Genomic DNA, 12,097 nt, shown 5'->3' with positions numbered 1-12,097 from the left:
TACTCCTAACAAGGAGGTGAGACCTAATCTTCACATTGTAATATCCCTGCTAGATAGTTGCTGTTTCTATAAAAAATTGAAATGATACTTTCAAACCACTGTTCTCCACAATGCATGAGGGATAAAAATAACACACACTGTTTTAAATGTAATCAGACATTTACTGAAATAGACAATCAACTTTTTTTCCTAGTAGGTATGTGTATTATCCAGGATTTCAATTCAAACTGTACATACTGAAGGCAAATTTGGCCCTAAGCAAATATTTCAGTCAGCATAACATGCTATTTGGAGAAGCATTAAACCACATAAAAGAATCTAAAAGTTAATGAGAGAGAGAAAATTTATCTAGGGATCTAGATTACAAAGCACACTGAAAAGCATAGTTATAGGGAACATGTAATCTTTACATGCTGAATATTATTTAGATTATTAGGTGGAGATTTAAAAAAGTTTCTAAGTGACTTAGGGACACAAGTACTACTGACTTTAAATGGTCTTTATTCTTTTACTTCCCACAAGATATTTTTGAAAACCCTCCCTCTCAAATTGCACAGAAAAGGAAGCAGGTAAATTTGTCCCACTTGCATTTTTATGAATGCCCAGAAAACTTATTTCACTCCCACCCATCCCCAGCTCCCTGGAACAGCTTTCTAAATGCTCAGTGAAAATGAAACATGCTTCTAACCAAGGGGAGAAGAGAAACTGCCCCACTTTCCCTACTGACGTTAAACCATGCAAAACCAGAAGAAGCGAGAGAACAGAGTTCCTGTTCAACTTGTTCATTCGTAGACTGCCAGACTCTGCACTCACTAATATCTAGTGAAAGATTTCTGGGGACTTTGTCTGAATTAACTCTAGTCTAGTAATCAACAGTGGCTGGCAAAACAGAGACCCCTTAGAAAGAAAGGAAAAAGGTGGGAACCTACCAAAACCCAGGAGAAAATGGCCACTTTTGAAACTATTCTGGATTTTCTACTGTATACTCATTACTGCTTATAAGTTCCTTCTTTAACTCCCTGTATTTTCAAGTCTTTCATTGACAAAACTGGGGTGTCAGAAAAAGGGAATGCTACGAAGTTGCAAACAAGGATGCTTAACATGTCTAAGCACTCAGCCTTCAGGCTCGATATTCAGAACTCCTCAGCTGCAGGCGAGGCAGCCACGTTTGCATAAGAGCTCAGCATTCTGGGTGCTGAATTATTTTAGAAAATTTAAAATCACAAATGTCATAATATGGGAGTATTTAGGCATATTTGATAACCTGGTCCTTATTTAGATGCCTATTCAAATTAGCTTAAAAATCTGCCCCCAATTTCAGATACTGAAAAAAAGATGAAGTAAAAAAGAGACAAACAAAACAGTGCTTCTAGTTTAAGTGGGTTAAGGAAGGCATTTAAGCACAATTGTTGAAGTGTGTGTTTTAAACCTCTACTAAAATCAAAGGCTGATTCACTGTTTGCCTTCTTTGGTAATGCTGTGAAAGGAGGGTTAGTTTTGCCAAACTAGAGCAGAGAAGCCTTTTCACCTCAGTACCCTTTGTTTTATTTTAAAAGCCAATTCAGACACAGCAGAATTAACTTGACATTGGAAGTATGCTGATTTTCCTAACACTGTCTGTTTGCAAGGATACCCTGAGTGCTACACCTGAAAACATAGCTCAAGTCCACAGAGGCAAGCTGCAGTACATCTCCAAAGCCTAAGCTACTAAGAATTTAAGTTGTTTGATGGCTGGATCATGGACAAATGGAAATGTGATGGTAGGGGCATGGTTATAGCCTCGCAGCACACTGACACTCCACTTCTGTGAGTGTATTTTGCCTTTGTGTTTAGCTAAGCCAGGTGTGTGAGTAATCCCATCTGGCTTCAGCTGGAGTGTGTGTTAGGTTTTGCACTTGTGTAGGTATGTGCAGCATGACACACGCACTGAAACTGGAGGTGCAAACCTTTCTCAGACGAAGCTACTGTTTTTCATGCTGTTCTACTGCATACACCTATTGTGGAATAAAATAATTGTATGCAATACGAAATCCAATAGTTAATACAGCTTTTTTGTCTTTCTTGAACCTCAAGCTTTATGTATCGCCCTCATCACTGTGGATCTTAATTTAATGTAACAGAGCCATTCCCCTCAGTGCAGATTTCCAGTGTGGTGCAGATTTGTGTAGAATACACTGTCAAACTCCGTCTTGTGTCTGTTGAAGTTCATGAAACTGAGCCTTCTTTCCTATGCAGACTGCATGAAAGAATTCTTTATGTAAAGTTAACACGGAAGAATTCCATTTTCAAACACCTCAAAACCAGACATTCAAAACAAAATATAGATTTTCTTCTATATCCTTCCCTAATTAGATTATTTGTGTTCTGTGAAACTCGCCCCACAATCTAAGCTTTCATTTCAAATAAGTATTACCAGCCTTAATTTTGGCTCGAAAAATTTGAAGCATGACCAGACATAATTGATGTAATGCACTTTTCTAAATCTATAGTTTTAAAAAGCCTTGGGAGGTGGGACTTTTGTTGTTTGGTCAATGCAGTGTTAACTCTGAAGCCTAAATCACACAACTTTAAAAAACCCTTGTACATCTTAGGACCAAATATAGTTACATCGTTTATGTCACAGTCTGCTACCCTGTCTCTTCAGTCATGCAGCCAGATCATCAAACTTTCAGTTTAAAGCTAAAAGGCAATTTTAAGAAGTATTCTGGCCTAATTTATGATCTGCTTTTAATCAAGTTACAGTTTTGTTTCAATTTAAATTTACTTTAACCACTCTCATTGACTCAGTTGAAAAGCAAGGATGATTGTGCACAGTGCACAATGATCTATGCCTGATATTGTGGAAATAAATTCAAGTTAAAAATGACCTCCCAATGCACTCAGGGCTCTGCTTTGCACCACCACTCATGCATCGTGACATCCTTAAACTTCTACCAGTAAAGTCAACATCAATATTACATCCATTTCTACAAAGCAACCATATAAACTTCATCTTTATACACATGCTTTACTTTAAATCATGCATGTAAATCCATCTACATGCACAGGCTGAATCTAAAAATTTAGAGATATTCAGCTGATGTGTTTTCGTTGTCAAACTAGAGCAACTTAAAACCAAATTTAATGGCCAAGTCAGACAGGAAAAGGGAGCCGTGCAATATCCCAACCTCATTCCCAGTTTAGGGGTAGATCTAGCTGGCACAGCATAGTGGCATAGTTCAGGGCCTGAGAAGTGCTGTGACTGTGTCTGTGTGGCACTGCACCTGGGCTGATTCGGTTAATCTCCCAGCTAATTAGCCACTTGCATTGCTGCTTAGATACGTCTACACTGTTTCCAGATCTGGAAGCTAGTTTGGGGATTTCTGCCATGTTGTGTTTTATGATATGGACATCCCTCAAGGCTGTGCCTGCACTGTTCTGCTAAAGCGCTGCTGAGCTTCGCTGGCCCCCTGCTCTCGCTGCTTCTTACCTGAAGGGATGATCTCAAGGATGGTTCAGGGATAACTCAACAGGACTCCTAGGGACAGGCTGGATGGCAGCAGGTCAGGGACTGCAGCTACAGCGCCCATGAGAGGGTTGCGCATGCCTGCCACATGGAGACCATGCCATGCAACAGCCACCTGTCCTTGTGGTAATGCCATGCAGCTGATGTCAGGCAGAGCAGATGACCTGCAATCCCTCCCAGAAGGGAACTAGTGTCACAAGCAATGCAGATGTGTGAAATCTGTGATTTACCCTAGACCTGTATATAGCCCCATGTTGCTGCAGAAGAAGTAGCAACCCAATAGAGAAGCTTAAGATGTGCATTTCAGATTCATCCCTGTCCCCACTGCAAAGAGCTAAACAGAAAAAAAAAAAAAGACACCTAGACACCTTTTAGAGCAAATGCAAAGAGATCTAAGAAGAAAAGAAACTGAAGGAACAGAAAGCCCCCTGATGAGCAGTGGCCAAGCTCCTATCGTTTCCCAACAATTCTATTATTTCTCCAATGACTGTGGAGAAAAGGTCTAAATGGTGCATATGGAGTTTGCCCCTGGAGATGGGGGAAGGGAAGGAAATTAAGGTACAAATATATAATTAGCTGCCTAATGTGAGGGACATAAAATACAGACATTTTTCATTTTGCCCCAGAGGTGACTGAGAATGTAGAACCTCTGGGTAAGAAATCAATGCACAGACTGTCAGGTAAATATATATTGAAATAGAAGTGGGGGGTAAGTTAATAGTTCTATGAGGTCATATAATAAAGTCCATAGCTCTTTCATCAGTGCTGTGAACAATGCAGTTACTGTGTTTCTCCCTCAGTGTAATAGCAAAGACAGTTGCTAGACTCTGAAAATAAATTATGCCATGCTTTATTAAATGGTAAACAGCTGTTCCAGACACAATACAGCACATGCTAATTGAAGAATGCCTTAAGCAGTCCTATAATAAAAGGCTTTTAAGAGCTGGAGAGGAAAAAAAAGCCAGCATCATGACAGACTTACTATCATGGGTTCCCTTAGTTAAAATTCAACACATGGGTCATTCAAGGTGAGAAGTACATTCTGAGAGATCTACCGTAATGAACAGTTAAGAATCATTAGCAGGCTCTTTCATGCCATGATGCTGTAGGCAAAGCCACGTTTAGGTAGGAAGTGCAGCCACAAGGTTCTCATCGTGTTTCCATGTCTTGTTTTGTTAGGAGATATGTATGGACGAATACAAGAAATGTGCAGGAAGAATTGTTCTTTCTACGGTGATGATCCCCAGCCTGGAAACCTCACTGCTCATGGGAATCACCCTAGAGATCTTGGCAGAGAATGGCAGGTACGGTGTAAGCCATAAGAGAGCATAAATATAATAGACAGAGGATGCTAGGGTGGCAATGAGAGCCCCACGCTGGCCCACTGTCCCCAAGCAGATGTATCGCTGTACCTCTGCAGAGCCCCGTCCCCTAACGCCACATGATTCTGCCAAGCTGAAAAGGTGTGCCCAGCTTTCTGAAAGGGGTTGTGAGGAAGGCTGAGGTACAACCTTTTGTTACTTTAAGAGGTTCACGATGAAACTGGGTAGGGAACATGAGTGAATGTTTAGAGCAGGGAAAAGCCTCCATTCGCAGTCACCTTGCTACATGGCCTTGATTAAATATCCCCCCTTTCCACCTCAATTTCCCCATCTTTACTTTACATTAAAAGGACAACAGGAAGCTTGGTGAGCAAAAGTCTCTTAAGAGCCCTGACTGATAAGTACTGTGAAAAATATAAATGTATTTAGAGCAGCTACTCACTGACATAGCATTTGCCCAAGAATGACATTCAGATATATGGTATTCAGACTACCAGACACCTGCTTTCTGGAAAATTGTTTGCAGAGTGAAGCTAGATGTGTGTGCGTGTGCTTGTGTGTATGCATGTGTGTAAAATAAAAATAGAATATAGTTCTACAGGAGAGGATAGTAAGAAAAAGAATCATGTTTTTCCTTCTATACAATAAATTCCTTTACTGTATTTGGAATTTCTCCATTCCAAAAAGATAAGTGCTGCAAGATGAGTAAGAGGAGTGGTTTTTTTTTTTTGTTTTCAATGAGAGAAGTGCTTAGAAATTAGGAAAAAGGATGTGCGTCAGTCCATTAGATGGCATGCAAATATTTCATTCTGTTCATACAAATCATATGACGTGCTTGCAAATTCATGCCACAAAGCAATGGCTTAATAGAACTGCTCTTCCTACAGAAATGGAAACAGGTTAAGTTTTTCTTCATTGGACTATGTGTACATTTTCTTTATAAATAAAAGCTGCAGTATCCAAGGTATTTCCTTTGTTGTGTCACCTTTAGGACTTACTGTTTGACGTATTCCATTGAAATGGCTATGCTCTGCACAGTGTTCAGAATTTTAAGTAAAACCTTAAACAGTTACAAATCAAAGCATCAAGGTACTTTGAAGAGGCACATACACTATATACATCATATACTGCATGCATATGCATTGCTGATATCTATATATCATCAACACATTCACAAAAACATTATGGCTTTGGGAAAAAATATTTCAAATAAAATATAAACATTAAAAATGATGATTTAAAAATAATCTCAATTTCAAAACTCAGATTTCGGCATACTTAAGGTCAATTCTAGAAATATACTTTCAAAATATGTCAGATTCTGAGACATATCTGCATGACATTTTCCTGCCAGTCGTTTTGATAAATATTGCACTAGAACAGAAAGATATATTAATTTAAATAATTATAAATAATCATTTTTTTCCTCTCATTTATTTAATAAATTGTTTAGGTTTTCAGGTGCTCATATTTTTACACCTGCATCTAGGTTTACAGTTTCTTCCCCACTCCCTATGATTTTTGTCCCTCTTCTAAAAAGAATGCTTGAGAAAATTCTGTGCAAATGTCTCACTCAAATTTATAATTAATGTAGCAGAAAATTATATTTCTAATTAAATAAAACTAAGCACAAATTGAGGCAAATGCTAGAAGCATTATAAACAGTATAAAGTTAGGAGAAGAATAAAATCGCAAACAATGAGCAGGTAATGCAACTGCATATATTAGAAACATCTCAATTATTACATCCACAAAGGCAGAACTTAAAAAGCAGCATTTCATAAGAAGGTGTCATGTTGACATATATTGCTCATTAAAAAAGGTGCCGTTTGTATATGGGTTACTGTTCTTCATATGCATGAATATTGGTAACACATTGTGGGAAAGGAAAGCCCTTGAGATTTTGTGTAGTTTGAATATTTAATGTAACAATAGTTTGCTCCCTAATAAAGAAAGGAAAGAAATTTGGGAGACTAGGACATAAATTTGCCTATTTATTATTTTACACTGACTACAGCTGCGTATCAGCATCCTCTGTATAACTCTCAAGATGTGCTGTTAAAATTACAGTGGCTGCTTATAGCAGCTGCTATTTAACCAAAGCCACAGAGACTACAAACGCAAAGCTCCCCCCGTCCCCTTTTTAAGCAGGAAATAGCAAGTAGCATATATATAATATTGGTCTATAATATATATGTGTACTAACCTGCTAGTTATCTCTGCTTACACTCAGGCTGTCAGGAAACTGTCAGCTGTAAAGGCGATAAGGTGGGCAGTTTAAAGAAGATACTGAAGCCTTAAGCTTCTTAACGTGCCAAGAATCAATCCCATGAAAGCAAACAACTTGAAAAAGGGTTATATGTATTTAGGAAATCTCTTAGCTCCCCTTGCTTTTGCTGCGACTGGAGCTAGCGCTGGAGTTTTCTCACCCTAACGACCCCTGAAGCAGCCCGGAGGGACTGCGAAACAAGGCCGTTACACAAGGCAGCTTGCTAATTGAGAAGTTGATCGGGGGTGGAGGAATCCTGCGTTACCGCGTTAAGTGTCCAAATCAAGCATGACTAGATTGACGTCGCCAAATCACTGTCTGGAGGCCACTCCAAGCCAGCAGCAGCAGGGCTTTTCACACCTGATAGGCCCCCACTCTATCTACATCAAGTCGCATTAAGAAAGGAATGTATTACACAAGTGGAGCCGGCGCCCCTGAAGAGCGCCGCTCGCCCTGCCTAATTGCTGCTCCCTTGTTCCCCAAAAGGAGCAAGCACGCTTGGGTGTCAGAAGTAGGCATTACCTGTTCCGGTGACAGAGCCCACCTTCATCTCCCCTCCAAAAACAAGAAAGGCGCCCGCAGCTCAAGGCAGACAATCAGAAGAATAAATTCATTAGGCTGCACTGAACATTTTTGCACAAAACTGCTCCAGAAAAGCGAGTGAAATACTCCACTGTTCAAAGTCACTGTAACACAAAGAGCTTAAATGGTACTTTGGTCTTCAAATGTTAACTCCTGGATCCCCTCAACCGTCTTGTAAGACAGGGAGGCACGAGCATTCGCCTGAGTTAGAGAAACTGAGGCAGGGGGACTCAGGCGCACAAAAGACCATAAAATGCTGAACTCCTAGGCTTGTCAATCAGAGTTGGATGGCTAACTGTCTTTTATACTTCTGAAAATCCCCCTCATCAGCAATTTGATCAAGGTGACAGAGAGAGTGTGGGGATTTAATCCCGGCTAGGATTAAAACTCAGCACTTCCTGCCCCACAGTCCCCAGCCTGCATCTGCTTTAAAAGAGGTCAGCTCTTATTTCCTTGTACCGTCAGGAGACGCAGCCACAACGTGGTCAAGGTTGCCTTGTCAATTTATCTGTTATTTATGTAGAACAGAGGGCCTCCTGAACTGTACTGAGGGAAATTGGTAACTGAGAAGGAAATCTATCAGGATGGGAGCAGTCAGCCTGCGAAATTCAGTGGAGATGGTCACAGTCAAATGCTTAGGGGGACATTTTACAAGCGCAAGTAAATTTTTTGGTAAGCAACATATGTTATTGTACAATGATATATAAAGGTACACTCTACAGTAGGAAAGTCAAATACAGACCTTCTATATCCTCATATGCTACTTATTTAGATCTAGAAAATGACTACAGAAAGTCAAGGAGTAGCAGGCTAATATATTTTCGAGGGCCAACTACTGGAGAGTGGCATTACATGGGGAATATTTCCATATTTGCTTTGAAATTTTACTAAAAATGAAATAGTTTCTTTTTTTACAGAAAAAAACAAATACAGCACTTGTCTGCATAAATCCATTTCCCCCCTGAAACTTAGGGAACCCTCTGTGAAAAAAATCTAAGTATGGTTTTAATAAAACTTTGATAAAAGTGTGAAGACATGATAGTAGCGGGGAGAAAATCTCAAAAGCATCAATAAAAATTATTACGTGAGAAATGTCATCTAGCTGTAGGTGACATATACTATATATATTGTATTACACACTGAGTATCACCTAATTGTAAATGGGGTCATCAAATTACATCTCTGGCATGACAACAGATAACCGCAGAGATCAGGATGAAGTCCTCCTTTCCCTGCAATATCCCTGACCCCAGCAAATCTTGAATAGCTTGGCAAAAGTTGGCTTGCACTATTTTGCCGCCCTGCCTCTGAAACAGTAGATACAGGTTCCCCACTATTACTGCTGGATACCAGGTACAATGGAGTAAAATAGTATGGCAAACTGAGTGTTCCCGGGTATCATTCTAGAGAAGGGGAAATAGGAATTTCGTTTGGTTTCTACCACAGTTACGATTCTGAGTCACTGAAGATTAGCTGAAACCATGGCTTATTCCTTCCCTTGCTGTTGTAATGGTCAGCAGCAGACAGCATGGCAGGCGCTGCTGCAAGCACAGACAAGCTTAAGTGATGGGGAGTGATAAGAGTGCAGAAAAGTGTGAATGAAGAGATCCTGTTCCTCCACCTAGGCATGAGAGCAGGTGAATTTATCCTGCTCTGGACTATTTTTGTAATATTCCAGGGCAGTCTAGCTTTAGGGGTGATGCCAGGTAACAAGCTACCAATGCAGTTAAAAGAGGTACCTTACTGCAGCAGTCTGAGGAGGGGGAAGAAGCAGTTCTGCATGGGACACTGTATTTAATGCACTCTGCCTAGCACAGCAGCCCCTTTGCTAGCACTGCTGCACTGCATATATGTGGCTAGTGCATGCACCTCTGTCTATGTTTTCATAAGGAAGTACAGGCTGCCATGCAAACAGCAGGGGTTTCATTTTTCAAACCCAAAGTGCTGCTCCAGTATGAACAAACAAGTGAGCAATATGGGAGAGGGCACCAGTGGGAGGAGAGACATGGTTGGCTGTAGGCATTTTCATGCCCTTCCCCCAAAAGCGAGGTTACTTTGAGTTTGCAAGTGCATCTCCCTCTCTCTGGGGAAGCAGTCCCTGCTGCAGTAGTAGTTGAGCCTGATCAGATTTGTCCTGGTGCCTGTTCCAGCTGCTGTTGTTCCAACAGAACAATATCTGACAGACAGACACACACGACCATAACTGTAGAGCAAGAGAAATCTGGCAATGCTGTAGGAGCACACACTGTTTTCCTGCATCTTTCAGAGGCATTCACACCAGTGCAGAGAAGGTTTTAAATACTGCCAAACCAAAATGGAGCTAATGTACACCCAACTTTATAGCTGACTGAAGCACAGTTAAGCAGAGGATCACACCTCCTATAGCCCTGCTCCAGTACTGTAAACTACAAGTTCCAAAATAAAAACTAGAAAAATAAGTATTAGTACAAGCAACCAAGATACCCACCTCAGGCTTTGCCATTGTGCTTAGAAAATCTACCAGCAAAACACAGAGTACTAAGTAAAATGCTAGCCTAAACTGCAGATCTTTTGTTTCTTCCTCCTTAGAGATGTTTATCCCTTTGTCTTTCCCCATTTCCACTTTTACATCGTTCTATCCGTTTTGTCTCATTCTCATTGCTATTTCTTTTATTGCTATTTTTCTCTACTAACTGAGGCCTTCCCTGTTCTGCCAAGCCTATTCCTTGCTGTACATCCTTACTTTCTCTCACTTGATACACTTTTTCTTGCGTACAGACTGACTCAATTCACCTTCCCACCTGGATTCCAGGTCTCATCTTCCAGTGGAGTTTCATTTTTCTTCTTACTCCAATTACATTTCAGAAATGAAACTTTTAGTTAATTTTAGTGAGGGATTTCTAATGCTTTCTAATCAGCTAGTTATTACCATTACTGAGAATTTAGGAAAATATTTGGCATGGGTGCCATGGCAACTTTAGGCCATCTTCCATTAGTGCATGATCTACCCTACCTTTCCCAACACCTACGGAGTTGGCAAGAGTTTCCTTGCAAATGTAAATGTACCCTCAACCACGGCTGAATGCTTCCATGATCTGGCCAAGACGGCCATACAGCCGGCTGGACCATCATTGCATCACGCACACGTCGCTGGGCAGAGCCAGCGTGGAAGAACGCACAACCCCTCAGCAGCAGCAGCCGGCTACAACCAAGTTAACTCCCTCCATCTGCTACTCACAGCAATACAATAGGAAACGATGCTGTGATCCAAGTGTCTTCTCGCTTGGTAGTTTAAGAGGAAAGTTTAAAGCCGCCACTAAGGTCAAGGCAAGATGAGGAAACAGTGGAGTGTCTCTCTCTCTCTCTAGGCAGCTACTGGTTGCAAGGACTGTAAGGCAGGGGACAGGACAGGAGTACTTAAAAAGGAGCACAGCAACAGCTTAATCACAAGTGCAGTGAGAATGGTTAAAAGAAATACTAGTACCTGTGCTGCTACCTGCCTGACAGCAGCTGCAGCAGCGCTCACCCCCTCACAGACTCAGCTGTTCCTCATCCCTTGAATATAGATTGTCATATAAATTGGCCTTAGGACTTTTGGGGTAAGTATTACTCAGGATTTTGAGAAACAGATAATCAAAATTCGCAGAGGTATCTTAAGTCCAAATTCTTTGGAAATCTAGCCCCGGGCACTTCAGTTTGATGCGGTTCATTTTAGTATGAGAGGGTAACTTGAGTTGATTTTGATTTAAAAAACTGAAAATTATCCTCCTTACAGACATGCATGTAAAGGGGAAATAATAAGGCCAAAGCCCTTCAATGCTACATTTTAATTGAAACTCAAGAAGTATTAATCAAAGGGCAGGGAGACATTTTAGAACAATCAGTTACAGTGCAAGATATGAAGTACATCGAAGGCCAGCTCCGCACGACTAAATACGCTACGAGCCATGCAAACGAATGCGGCGGCAACAGCACATGGAAATCCAATTTGCCCTACTCGAGCCAGTATACTCGTAGGCACCGTCAGTATCCAGCCGTCACTAAGCAGGCATTTTGGCACAGGCTTGCCCATGAAAGGAAGGGCTCTTCTTTCTCTCTTACACTGCCCAAAAGGTCCAGTGAGGGGTTTCCCACTCTTCACTTAGAGGTATGGAACTGACCTGAAAGTATTGAAAGATTACTTGTAAACATAACAGATAAAATTTGGTAATGTCTACCCCACAGATAGCTGCCAGCAAACCGACACGGATAAGAGGTACCATTCCTGACTGACAGAGCTGACCAAAAAGCGGCTAGTACAGAGAGCATAATATTTCCAAAACCCGCATTTTCACAAGCACAGGTTTTCCTCCGCTCATGGGAGACACCGTTGCCACAGTGTAACAGTATATTCCTATTAGGAGTATTTTGCCAATATTGTTTGTCAATATTTCTAGACTT

The 12,097-nt window shown here is 40.9% G+C and overlaps 1 protein-coding gene across 2 annotated transcripts in view; it reads right to left on the bottom strand.

Annotated features, from left to right (window-relative positions):
- The window catches only part of LMO3 (LIM domain only 3), a 57,763-nt gene that overhangs the window by 14,566 nt on the left and 31,100 nt on the right, over positions 1–12,097 (bottom strand). The gene's annotated exons all lie outside the window — the stretch shown is intronic.

This window comes from Apteryx mantelli, chromosome 1 (assembly GCF_036417845.1).
Source record: "Apteryx mantelli isolate bAptMan1 chromosome 1, bAptMan1.hap1, whole genome shotgun sequence".
In the NCBI taxonomy this organism is placed as follows: Eukaryota; Metazoa; Chordata; class Aves; order Apterygiformes; family Apterygidae; genus Apteryx; species Apteryx mantelli.
Note: the sequence above shows the minus strand (reverse complement) of the source record. Positions and strands in the feature narration are given on the sequence as shown.